The 12,497-nt window shown below is 42.5% G+C and overlaps 1 protein-coding gene across 2 annotated transcripts in view; it reads right to left on the bottom strand.

Moving 5' to 3' along the window:
- tnfaip8l1 (tumor necrosis factor, alpha-induced protein 8-like 1) overlaps positions 1–12,290 on the bottom strand; it is a 56,809-nt gene extending 44,519 nt beyond the window's left edge. Inside the window, exon 1 of one of the 2 annotated variants that reach the window (XM_041205148.1) lies at positions 12,012–12,290. The gene's annotated coding sequence lies outside the window, so the exon portion shown is untranslated. Of the gene's footprint in view, positions 1–11,066; positions 11,097–12,011 lie in introns of those variants that run through there. The other variant, XM_041205151.1, reaches the window with a different exon arrangement.
- Positions 12,291–12,497: the final 207 nt, after the last annotated feature.

The raw sequence follows: 12,497 nt of genomic DNA, 5'->3' as shown, positions 1-12,497 counted from the left end.
CAGCAGTCTGGTAATGACAACATAACCTGTTTTTGGATGTTGATTGAGGAATAAACAATGGTCAGGACACTGGGGATAACACCCCTGCTCTTCTTGATTATATACATCCACTGAGACAAACAGGGCCTTGGTTTAACCTCTCATCTGAAAGACGACACTTCTGTCATTGCAATGCTTGCTGAATACTGCACTGGAGTGTCAGCCTTGATTTCGGTGCTCAAGCCCTGGAGTGGGATTTGAACCTTGTAATTTAGAGGCAAGAGTGCTACCAATTGAGCCACAGCTGATCGTGACATGAGGGAGAAGGGCGCTCTTGTTGGGTTTAATGAAGTAGAGTTAGAGGACAGTTTGTGTGGAGCGCTTAGCTGTTGGGCCAAACGTAAATTGCTGTAAATTCTAGGTAAGAATTAGGGGAGACACTGGTCCCAATTGAGAGTTAACACTTTCAGAAAAGAGCACCACACACTTACATAACAGAAATCCTTAACTCTCTGTTTACTACAATCCCTTGCAAAGCTTCACAATTATTTTCAAACAACACAGAACTGGAATCTTTCTGAAAGCCTGTGAATTATAAAGCCGCTTCCACCTTGGCCTGTATCAAAATGCCTTGAATAGTCAAAACACAATTGGCCACAAAGGATCAAACTTGAAACAGTGCAAGGCCACAAGGAAAGGCTCCGATTAAACTGCAGTTCAACCCAAACTGGGAACAACAAACAAAGAGAAAGAATGAGAGTGCATTGTTGATTTATATTAGTCTATCCACGCACAGTGAAGCAATTAGCAAAGCCACAATGAGGCCCTGCAATGCTGATTGCAGTTTGATGCTGATCCAGCTGGTGTTCTACAACAGACTCATTTGCAATCGTAACGTGCAAGTGCTCCTGGAATGTTTAGCATTTAGACCGAAGTACGCCTGGCCAAGTAAGTAGCTATCTAATGGTCCAGTAGGTATGTACACTGCCAAAACAAAAACAGAATTACCTGGAAAAACTCAGCAGGTCTGGCAGCATCGGCGGAGAAGAAAAGAGTTGACGTTTCGAGTCCTCATGACCCTTGCCATTTGATTCCAAGCCTGTGTTGAATTAGCTGTCTTCAGCTGGGTAAGTACGTTCAATGCTCAGGGGGGAGGGGGGAGGTGGGAGTGGGGTGGGGGGGGAGGCGAGGCTTGTGGAACTTAGCCAGGGTTCTTCTTCCTGCTCATGATCCAACTGCCCTTGTTGCAAAGTGCATCTGTGTGGATGTCAGGGGAGGATGGTGTTGGGCTTGCCATGACACGTCCTTTTAACCAAACATCATTAGACTAGGTAACAGAGAGCAGCCAGCACTCAAACATCTACATCCCTGCATGAGCCAATGGTTTCAATTGGAGGAGAGGGATGGGAAAGTGGGGGGGGGGGTGGGTGGGGGCGCGGGGGAGAGTAATTGGAATCAAGAAGGAACACAAATCTTCCAGCTCGCATTGACATCATTAGAGTGCTCCAGAATTTCAAACGTTTATCTATAGGCATTTAACATAAGAATTTCCTTTCAGATTCTGTTTCACAAGGTTTACAATGGTTAAGATTAACTTGCCCATCTGACAGGTTTCAGGAATAATGCGAGACCCTCCACCTTAAACTTTAGCCAAAACCTGAGCAAGACATTGGTTGATTCACAGCCAATGGTTATGCTCCCAATGACAACAATCCTAACATTCTTTCCACAGTCATTAGGGCAAAAAATCTTGACACAACCCAGGGAAGCGGGAATGCAAAGAAAGCCTTTTGGGATTTGCATTAAAAACAAAAGCATATTGACTCCAATGGCTGGGTCATTTGCATCGAATGATGGCCACATCCCCAAAAACATGCTTTGTGGCAAGCTTGCTATTGGCACAAGACCAACAGGTCGGCCACATCTGCAAAACAAGGACGTCTGTAAGCAAGTCTTCAAGTTGACCAGGATCAGAATCGATACATGGGAAGTCCTCGCTGCTGACCAGAGTGCCTGGAAACAAGCAGTCAGGAAGGGTGTGGAAAAAGCAAAAGACAAAAGAAATGACCAGATGGCAGAAAAGAGAGCCCGCCAACTGCCAAATTGGCCCCTACAGCCACAACTGACAATGTTCAATCCAGAAGTGCCAAACACCCTGAACACAGTCCATCATCTCCTGAGGCAGATGGATGCCAGAGATCGAAGTATCATTAAGAACTTTCCATAAGACCCACACTTCCCACTTACATCTTTACTTCTTGTCACATATTTTGGCCACAATGTCAACAGTTACCAAACAATTCACTGTCCAACTGTCATGATGTGATTGCAGGCTCTGCCTGCTAGGTGGCAGTGTGGGGACGTTTCTTCAGTTTTCTAACTCTATTACCTTCTTGTAAATTTAAAAAAGTACAATTATCAACTGACAGTGGACAGTACCATGGACAATTTCCCACTGATTTTATTCAGTTTAGTTTCCATGATATAGTAAAATGTATGGGGGTCATTTTGAGGAAAGGTGAAAACAGACGCTAGGTGAGTACTATGCTAATAAGACTATCTGTTCAAAAGTCTGGATTTTGTCCACAATTTGTCTGAGCAATTGCTGACTACATGCCTGGAGGCTCTAAAGCAAAGACCTACGCATGGAGCACTCAAATGCTGATTAGGAATAACTTTGGTGGAGCGGTCTATGTAGCCTCCATACACCCACTTCTATTAAAGGTATGAAGTCTGTTGACAGACAATGGCTTAGGGAATGAGGAAGGAGGCTCCGAGGAGGCACTGGAGGTCCTGGAAGAGGAGGTACAATGGAGGATTATCTTGTGCTCGCAAGGCGAAGGTGGGCGAAATGGAGGCCACAGCATTAACTAATGAAGCGAATATGAGAGGCGATCAGTAAGGAGGTCACAACCAGGAGCACTGGACACATGACCTGGCTCCAGTCCAGCAATCAAAATTGACAGTTTGACACTTCTCAATAAATTCACCATCACCATCACTCAACATACTCCAACCACTATCTGCCTATACATGCTGCCCTATAGTTATTGACTCTCTGCTAAGGGAAATAGGTCCTTCCTATCCATTCTATCCAGGCCCCTTGTAATTTTATGCACCTCAAGTAAATCTTCCCTCAGACTTCTCTGTTTCAAGCCGCAGCCTGTCCAATGTTTCCTCATTGCTAAAATTCTTCATTTCTGGTAGCTTCCTCATAAATCTCCTCTCTAATGCAATCACATCCTTCCTATAATGTGGTGACCAGAACTTATATATTTACAACTGTTCCTGATCCCTTATCCTCCAAAACTATCCTCATTCACAAGCTCCATCACACACATCCTCCTACAGTGGCCACACACCTTGCACACTAACTCTTCTGGGTTTTTTTCGTTGCATGTTCCCAGTGGTAAGATCCACTTTTTTCTTCCCAGAGGAATTGGAAAAGGAGGAAGGGCCACCTCATTAGCCCTCTCAGAGAATGGGAAGGAGAGTGAAGACGACGACACTGTCAGTGCCAGTAGTGACAATTGGCATTAGCTCAGAAACTGGCACCTCACATACGTAAGGGTTAGATTAGGGGATTAGGAATCAGGAATAATTGTAGGTATGTAAGGAATCCAGAGTGGTCACATACCTCTAGATGTTATTTCCCTTGCTTCGCTTCTGGCCATGGCATCTAGCACTTGTCTCATAATTACTGTCAGCATTGCCACTCCAAGGGGAGTGATCTTCTGGAGTTTGCATTTTTCTTCCCCCAATAAGGTCCCGCTGAGCAGGTGCCATCTTGTTCTGGAATTGCTGGGGTTAAGGTGGGTTAATAGTCCTGCTGTAGAGGGACAGGACTTTGGCTTTGGATCAGACCCTGATATCAGGGTCAAACGGTTGTCCCAGCCCTAGACTGTGTGGGAAACAGTCACCCAACAGTGATTTTCCCTCAATTGGCCAGCTGATGACCAGACTCACCATTAAATTAAGGATGCCAGACAGGCTTTCAAAGATGGGGAGCTAGCAGGAAGTTATTCAGCTTGGAAAGAGCAGCATCCAGCAGTTCAGGTAGGAGGGAGGGAAAGGGCCCCAACCCCCCAGGTAGGAGGGAGAGAAAGGGCCATCCCACCCCCTGGTCTTGCTGCTAAGGGGACCCCCAAGCTATGTTCTGTTAATAGGTCAGAAATAGGCTATTAATTTATCCATTGCTTGCTTCATCTTCCCCTCATCTTCCTCCTCCTAATTTTTTGTCCTCCTCCATGAGTGCCTCCTGATTTTGACCCTCTGGCACAATTACTAATGATTGATCTGGCCGATTTCTAATGATTGCCAAAGTGTGGAGCATGCAGCAGCTCACTACAAACCTGGAGTCCTCCAGTCCCTCCTCTTCCTCCCTCCTCCAGCAGCTGGTGCTGTTCTGCCTGGCCTCATCTCCTCCTCCTTTCTTCCCCCAGACTAAGTGCAAAATGCATAAGACTAGCTATTCCCTCTCTCCTGGTGACTCTGATAAGTTCTCCATTAAGGTACAGCACCCAGTTTCTTCAAGGTGAATTCCTCAGGGAATTTCCAGAATAAATGTTGCTCAAGTGTTGGTGAAGCCTTGACAAAATGTCCTAGAAGTCTCGATGTATATCAAAGTTTCTCTTCAAACACCGTGTAGTCAGTCAATCCCAATCAACAAGTGAACAGTGAAAGCTGAGCATGGCTTTAGATGGCGCTCGCAATCCGCACCAACAATTTCTTTACTCCTGATCAGCTGAATAGGTCAATAATAGCAGAACTATCCAGAAAATGGAAGGTAGCTTCTTTAATGGCAGGCGGAGCCAATTGGTAATCAGAGGCTTAATCATCCTTGGGCAGGCCATTTCTAGTGTGCACTTAAGCTCCTTTACTATTGTGCTTCCAAAGCAGGCTAACCAGGCAACTCAAGACCCCATCTTGGCCACCTCAAAGGCTCTCTAGTGCTTTAATTACAGACACTACACAAAGAAAATAGCCCCCATGGCGTGTGCTGGCAAATGTCAACACTGGAGTCTGAAATCAAAGTGTCACATTATAGAGAAGTTACAACGCGGAAGTAGGTCATTTGGCTCAACCAGTCTATTCCTGTTAATCATCCACACAAGCTATAAACCTATTCAACTGCCTTGTTAATATATGTTCCCTTTTCCCTCGACTACCTATCTAAGCCATTCTTTAAATGATGACGTAGCTTCTGCCTTAATCATTAACTCCAGTAGTATACCCTATGGTGTCACAACACTTTGTATAAACAACATTCTCCTTTTCCCTGTCCTAAAACATTTATATTTTATTTTAAATCTATGTCCCCTTGTTCTAAATCCCTCAATCAGTGAAAACAGTCTGTTTCTACTGACTGTATCCCAAACCTTCATTAATTTAAGCAGCTCGATCACATCCCATCCCTTAAAATTGTGTTCTAAAAATATCAAATTTTATTAGAGTGCTGTGGATGCTGGTGATATAACTTTGGTGATAGTAATATCTTCGCTAGTATGATGTACTTTCACATCTCTTCATCAAAACCAATGGTAAATGGATAATTGGATGTATAACCTAGCCTAACTTTCTTCAGCAGCAGTGGAAATCCACATTTCCTTAAGTGACCATTAACTGACCACAGGATTTACATCTCTATCTTGTGCATGAATGGATAGGGCTTTGTAGTTGTAATGCCAATCGCATCAATGCTGCTCAATCTCTAACCTACTCATTATAAAGGAACATGTCTCCGTATTTTCCACAAATGACATGAAGCAAAGTGGCATTGGATAGTAAAATAAAACAGTAATCACGCTTCAAAAAGCACTTGATTGGCTGAAAGCACTTTTGGAACACCCTGAGGTAATGAAATATCTTATATAATTACAAGTATTCCTTTTTCTTTCAGTCATTCTTTGGAACCAACACCATAAAAGCATCATGGAGACCTCCCTTAATGAGATATTTGTCTTTGCATTGTTTGATGCAAAGAGCTGACTCTGTCAAATACCAACGAGCACCACAGCCTTTATTTCCTCAAGTAATATTTGCCCAGCATCGCTGGCTCACAGAGCCTTTCTCCCAAAACCAGGGAAGGCCAGCAACAAACTTAAAGTGTCAATCACAACTTTTGAATAGTTGCTTACACTCTGTCATTTGAGTGTTGCTGCTGGGGCCCTGACCTTTTCCTGTTGTGTAAATGGGAATAGGCCTGAAGCACCAGGAGTATACGGACACAATGTAGAATCACAAGATAATTACAGATGAGGAAAGCTATTTCACCTAACTTAGTTTATCTATCCAGAAATATCCTCAACTGCCTTTATTTTAACATCAGTCTGGAGGGGCTGAATGGCTACGACGTTATTAAATGATGCTAGGGTTTTCAACTCCACTCCTCTATCTGAAACTCCATTGCACATGTTGTTTCCCAAAAACAGATCAGACACTGGGAATTCTGTGGTGAGAAACTCATCTCCTAACTCCCCAAAGCTCATTGACTATCTGCAAGGCACAAGTTAGGAATGTGATAGAATACTCTCCACTTGCCTGGGTGAATGCCTCTCCAATAACACTCAAGAAGCTTGACACCATTTAGGACAAAGCAGCTCGCTTGATTGACAGTCCATCCACTGCTTTAAACATTCACTCCCTCCCTTCACCACCAGCGCAGAGCGTACAATAGACAAGAGGCATTGCAGCAGCTCACCAAGACTCCTTCGATGGCCCCTTCCAAACCCATGACCTTTATCACCTAGATGGACAAGGGCAGCAGCTGCATGGGAACACCACCAACTGTGAGGTCCCCTCCAAGCCACACACCATCTTGACTGGGAACTATATCACTGTTCCTTCACTGTCACTGGGCTAAAATCCTGGAATTCCCAGTGAGTGTACCTACACCATACAAACGTCAGTGGTTCAAGAAGGCGGCTCACCACCACGTTCACAAGGGCAGTTAGGAATGGGCAATAAACACTGGTCTAGCCAGTAACGCCCAGATCCCATGAATATAAAATCACAATTCATATGAAGAATTTTGTGATATCAGTCCAATATTTACCTTTGTGCTACTGGGGCTGGAGCCTTTGTCCTACTCATAATTTAATTCAAAGTAGTTTTCCAGATTAACTTTCTCAGTACCATTGAGATGACCTCTGTCTCCATAACTTTTACCTTCCCTTCACTGCCCCAAATTTCAAAGGTTTATTAAATATCTTTCACTTCAACTAAATTCATGAATCAGTCTCTTCAGTCTACTCTAAATTTCTTATTTTTCCTACTTGGTGCCGACTTCCAGTAAAGCACCCAGAGGCTCATTTCAATGAGAAGGATGCTATATAAATACAACTTATATTATTAAACTGAGGCCTTTGTCCTAGGACTTGATCCTGGGAAGGGAGCAGAGACCTTTGGAGTGCACTGAAGTTATTGGCAGAAGGGAAGGAGGTGGAAGTTGCTGATAGTTACAAAAAAAGTTCCCTTTGCACTGTGTTCTGTTACAATTTTGGATCCGAGTCAAGTGATTGTATCAGAGTTAATAATGTAAACAGTTATTTCTGCAAAGTGAACTGCTGGGAACAGAAAGACCATTGATTTCTGTACATTCGCTGCCTCCGGTTCTCACCGTAAGCTTAAATAGAAACTACTCTCCATGATAAACCTTAGAAATAACTCAATCCATCTTGCTGGAAAATCAAACCAGATAGAATGTATTTTATCATGGTCAGTAACCCATCATTTGAGATAACTCACTGGACACATCAGTTGCTATGTGAAGGCATGTGGGTCCTTGCTAATATAATCAATGCCTTCACCTCCTTTCTAAAGTGCAGCACCCAGAACTGGATGCAAAGCTCCAGCTAAACTAGTGTCTTATACAAGTTCAACATAACCTCCTTGCCCTTGGACTCTATGCCCCTATTAATAAAGCCTAAAGGTACTATATGCATTATTAACCATTCTCTCAACCTGTCTTGCCACCTTCAACAATTCATGCACATATTCACCCAGGTCTCTCTGCTCTTCATCCCCTTTAGAGTTGTCCCCTTTATTTTATATTGTCTCTCCACGTTCTTCATACCAAAATGAATCACTTCACATTTTTCCACATTGAACTTCATCTGCCACCTGTACCCCCATTTCACCAACTTGTCTCTGTGCTTTTGAAGTTCTACACTGTCTCTCTCACACTTCACAATGCTTCCAAGTTTCATATCATCAGCAAATTTTGAAATTGTGCCATTTACGCCAAGGCCTAGGTTATTTACATATGTCAGGAAGAGCAATGGTCCTAACATTGACCCCTAGGAAACTCCACCTTAAATCTTCCTCCAGTCTGAAAGACATCCATTATCCACTACTCTGTTTTCTGTCACTCAGTCAATTTCATATCCATGTTGCTACTGTCCCTTTTACTTCATGAGCTATAACTTTGCTCACAAGTCTGTTGTGTGGCACTGTATGAAATGCTTTTTGGAAGTCCATATACACCACATCAACAGCATTGCCCTCACCAACCCTCTCTGTTACCTCATCAAAAAAACTCAAGAAAGTTAGTTAAACATGATATTTCCTGATCAAATCCGTGCTGGCTTTCCTTAATTAACCTGCATTTGTCCTTATGACTATTAACTTTGTCCCAAATTATTGTTTATAAAAGTTTCTCTCTCACTGGAGTTAAACTGGCTGGCCTTTAGCCGTTGGATTTGTCTTTATCCGAGTGTAATGAATGTGTTACAATTTTATGGTAAATGTGCAACGCTGACACAAATAAGGGAAATGTAAGAGGAATTGTTTGATGAGAAAGACCCTGTGACTTATTTCAAAATGTAGTGAGCAATTCCAATTTTTTCCAAATAGCTCACTGATTAAATAAACTTGCTTTCCAGGGCGATGTTGGACACAAAGACCAGGATTTCCCAGGTTTGATTCCCAGCTCATGTAGGGGCTCTGATTGTATGAGAGAGAGCAATTGTGTAATTGGCCTCAGTGCCCCTGGGCTAAGGAAGAGGTAAAAATCAGAAAAGATTTTTGCTTCTGACCACTATCCAATGAGCCTGTTAAAAAATGGACACCAGGTGAAGATAGAAATGGGCTCAGCTATATAAATGATAACCCTATAATCAAATAACTTAAGAGGCCATCCACTGAAGCAGCTGCAGTAAATGCTAGCATCAGTGGAGGCAGCTGCTACAGGACATCAACTTCATTGTACCCCAGCAAAAAACAGTGCTGGAGGGGTGAAAATAGGGTAAATTTCTATGAGTAAATCAAGAGAAATAGTTTCTTGCTGATGGCTAACTAGACAAATACAAATCTTCCCTCAATAATTTGCTTCATTGGAAAATATGCAATATGTTGGGTAGAGCAGAGGGAAGCAATCGATAAACAGTTCTCGCAAAGACAGAAAGGAGTTGGCTTCTTTCCAGAAGGAGCCTGAATAAAATCAGATTGTTGGCATGGCCTACAAAGGCCAGGGATGCAAAAATAGAGCTGGGAGGAAACTAAGAAAATAAAAGCAGAGTTTCGAATGGCTCATTGGGGTAAATGCACTTTCTGGCTTGGTGCTGAGCCACAACTGTGAAGAAGAATCCCAGATTTGATCCCCTAGCAAGTTAGCCGACCTTGGCCAGATCTGCAACTGGACAAGCACCATTAGATTCTGTGCCCTGAGCCAGGGACAAAAGAGAGGAAAACCAGTTCCTGCTCCCGGCTGCAAGAATGTGGATACTGGTTGAAGACAAGATGCTGCTTGGTTACGATGCCCTTTATTTGCCCGCAATCAATATTCAGACTCACATGGGAAAATTGACTGCCTTGGCTGGGTGAAATGAGGATGAAACCTGTGCACCTGTGTTCCAGGAAGGGTCAGCACCTTCAGATGAGGAGAGAGAAAAGCAAACTGAAGGATCCATTAATGTACTTTCAGATCAGGATAATGGAAAAGTTATTGGAATGCTTGGAGGCTCTCTTCAACTTCCTCCCCCATCCTAAAGCCTGGGGATGCTCAACACAGATCAAAGTGGCTCAGTGAGTCACACTTATGCCTCTGTGTTACAAGGTTCCAGGTTCAAGTCCCACTCCAGGATTTAACTTCAAAGATCAAGGCTGGCACACCAGTGCAGTGGAGGTGTTATCTTTTGGATGAGATATTAAACTGAGGACCTACCTGCCCTTTCAGGTGGATCTTAAAGATCATATGGCACTATAAAGAGGAGTAGGGGAGTTATCCCCAGTGACTTGGCCAATATTTCTTCCTCAACCAACATCACAAAAAGAGATTATCTGGTCATTAACAAGTTGCTATTTGTGGGAGTTTGCTGTGTGAAAATTGGCTGTCACATTCCCTACATTGCAATAGGAACTACATTTCCAAAATACTTCATTAGCTGTAAAGTCCTTTGAGATATTCAGTAGTTGTGAAACGTGCTATATAAATGCAAGTTTTTATTTCTTAATCCATTCGTGTTACAGTGTGAGAAACACAAGGGTGTTGTTCAAAGAAGAAGCAGCGACCACCTCATTCAATATAGGCCAGACTTTCAGGCAGCTAGTGTCAAACTCTCTCATCAAAAGTTAAACAGGAATGGGAAAACTACATTCACAGCACGACCTACCTCCTGGGCAAAAGCTGGGAGGTGATAAAGTCCAGTATAAAAACGTATGCCAAGCTGACCTGAAAGTTGGATTAGCTACATTTTCACTGTGGTACTGGTATTAAAAATGGCTCAGGAATCAACTTAGTTAAAGGAATAAAGTTCTTGGGTCCTCAAAACCACAGCAAGAGTCATCCCAACAATCTGCTTTTAGCAAACCCGGTATATCGGTTAAAACAGCAGTAACAAATACATTCTATTTTATATAGAATGCAAACGATCGAAATAGTTAAGTACTTTGAGGCTTAGTAACCTTCTTGTATGATCTTAACAACTATCTCTCATCATATTCAGCTATATCTGCTCCCTTTTCGAATAACGTATACGACCAGTTTCAATGAGCTTCCCTGGTAATTCCCAAGCCTGGTTCAGATCAGCAAAGACCGGGACCTTTCCTGGTCCGTATGGTTGAATTTCAGTATGGGACGGTATATTTACCTATTAAGCTGTTGAGCAAAGTGCAACTTCATATTGGCTGCCTACGGCTCATTCACTCTGAATCACCTTCCTCCATTAAGAAGATGAATTGTGTAATACATGTCAAGACTCCATTTAATAATCCGAGTGAAATTCTAGTACTTAGAAAATAGGAGCCACCTGAACCGGAGGACGGCTGACCCAGGTGAAACACAGGCGCTGGTTAAAGTTTGTTACTCATCACCATGGAAACCACTCCTCTGTGCTCTCCTGATTGGTGCAATTGAGTTCTCCATCACTTCTGATTGGTTTAGTTACACGTCATGTTAACTTGATATATTTCAATGAGATGAAATTGGCATTAAAATTAAAACAATGACTGGCAACAGCTTTAGAAAACAGGTTTCACTCCGATTATTTTCTATTAAAGTTATCATAGAATATTATAGTAAAAAATGTGCTTTCCAGCTTGTTATATTAATTTCAAGCTTCGCTAATTTATTTTTTTTAACGTTAGCTTATTCTTTCTCTAATATATATTTGTCGAGGAAAATGCAAAACTTGTGCTGAAAAACACATTAGTAAAAACGCTCTGGGAATACAGAAATTGAAAAATAAATAGGTATCAAAGACGTGTCAGCCCAGGGGTTTCCGCAATTGGACCTTTGTAAAATTGGTTATTCTAAGTGAACAGTGGAAGGATTAAAAGACAAGCCTCTCTGCAAACCCCGATGGGTTTATGTAAAACTTAAAGGAGCCCAGCTGACTGGGTTACATTCAATGACTAAAATTGTTTTCACTACAAGTTTGAGACACCCATTCCCCTCTATTTGTATAACTTCTAATTTACACGTTATAACCTCTTTCATTGATACCTTGAATCATTGTAATTTATGTTATTAATATTAATATATATGTCTCTTTGTTCCCTGTTTGTTTCGATAAAATCATTCGGGTTTTTTTTACCTGTTTTCCTTAAACTGTGAATGGCCGCGAACTTTGATCCGGCTCCAAGCGAACTTTTTCCTAAACAGAGAGGGGGGAGATCAAACCTTTTCGTTCCCCCTGATCGGTTTTAAAAGGCTGTAAATTCGCAGGCTCCAGATTTTGGAGGGGAATCATTCGCCAAATAAACAGCCGAGGGCTGGCGGTGCAAGGAAACTGAACCCCCTTGTTAGCCGAGTTTGAAACTTGACTCCACAGGAGAGAGAGAGAAAAAAAAGTTTCAAATTTGCAAAGAACTGTCATGTACATACGGCAGTGGGGGGGAGTATTGACTGACACTCAATTTGACCAATGCCGATGCAAACTATGGCTGCCAAAGGGCAATCAGCACCGAACAAGGGCGGGCCGTAAACGGAGAACTGTCTGAAGAGGCCGAGTTGCAATTTTGCCAGTTTATTTTTTTGCTTTCTGTACGCTTCCTTTCGCCAGCCAAATTCTTCCTTCCCT

This window comes from Carcharodon carcharias, chromosome 14 (genome assembly GCF_017639515.1).
Source record: "Carcharodon carcharias isolate sCarCar2 chromosome 14, sCarCar2.pri, whole genome shotgun sequence".
NCBI classification, from domain to species: Eukaryota; Metazoa; Chordata; class Chondrichthyes; order Lamniformes; family Lamnidae; genus Carcharodon; species Carcharodon carcharias.
The sequence above is the reverse complement of the archived record's forward strand: the minus strand, read 5'-3'. Positions and strand labels throughout refer to the sequence as shown.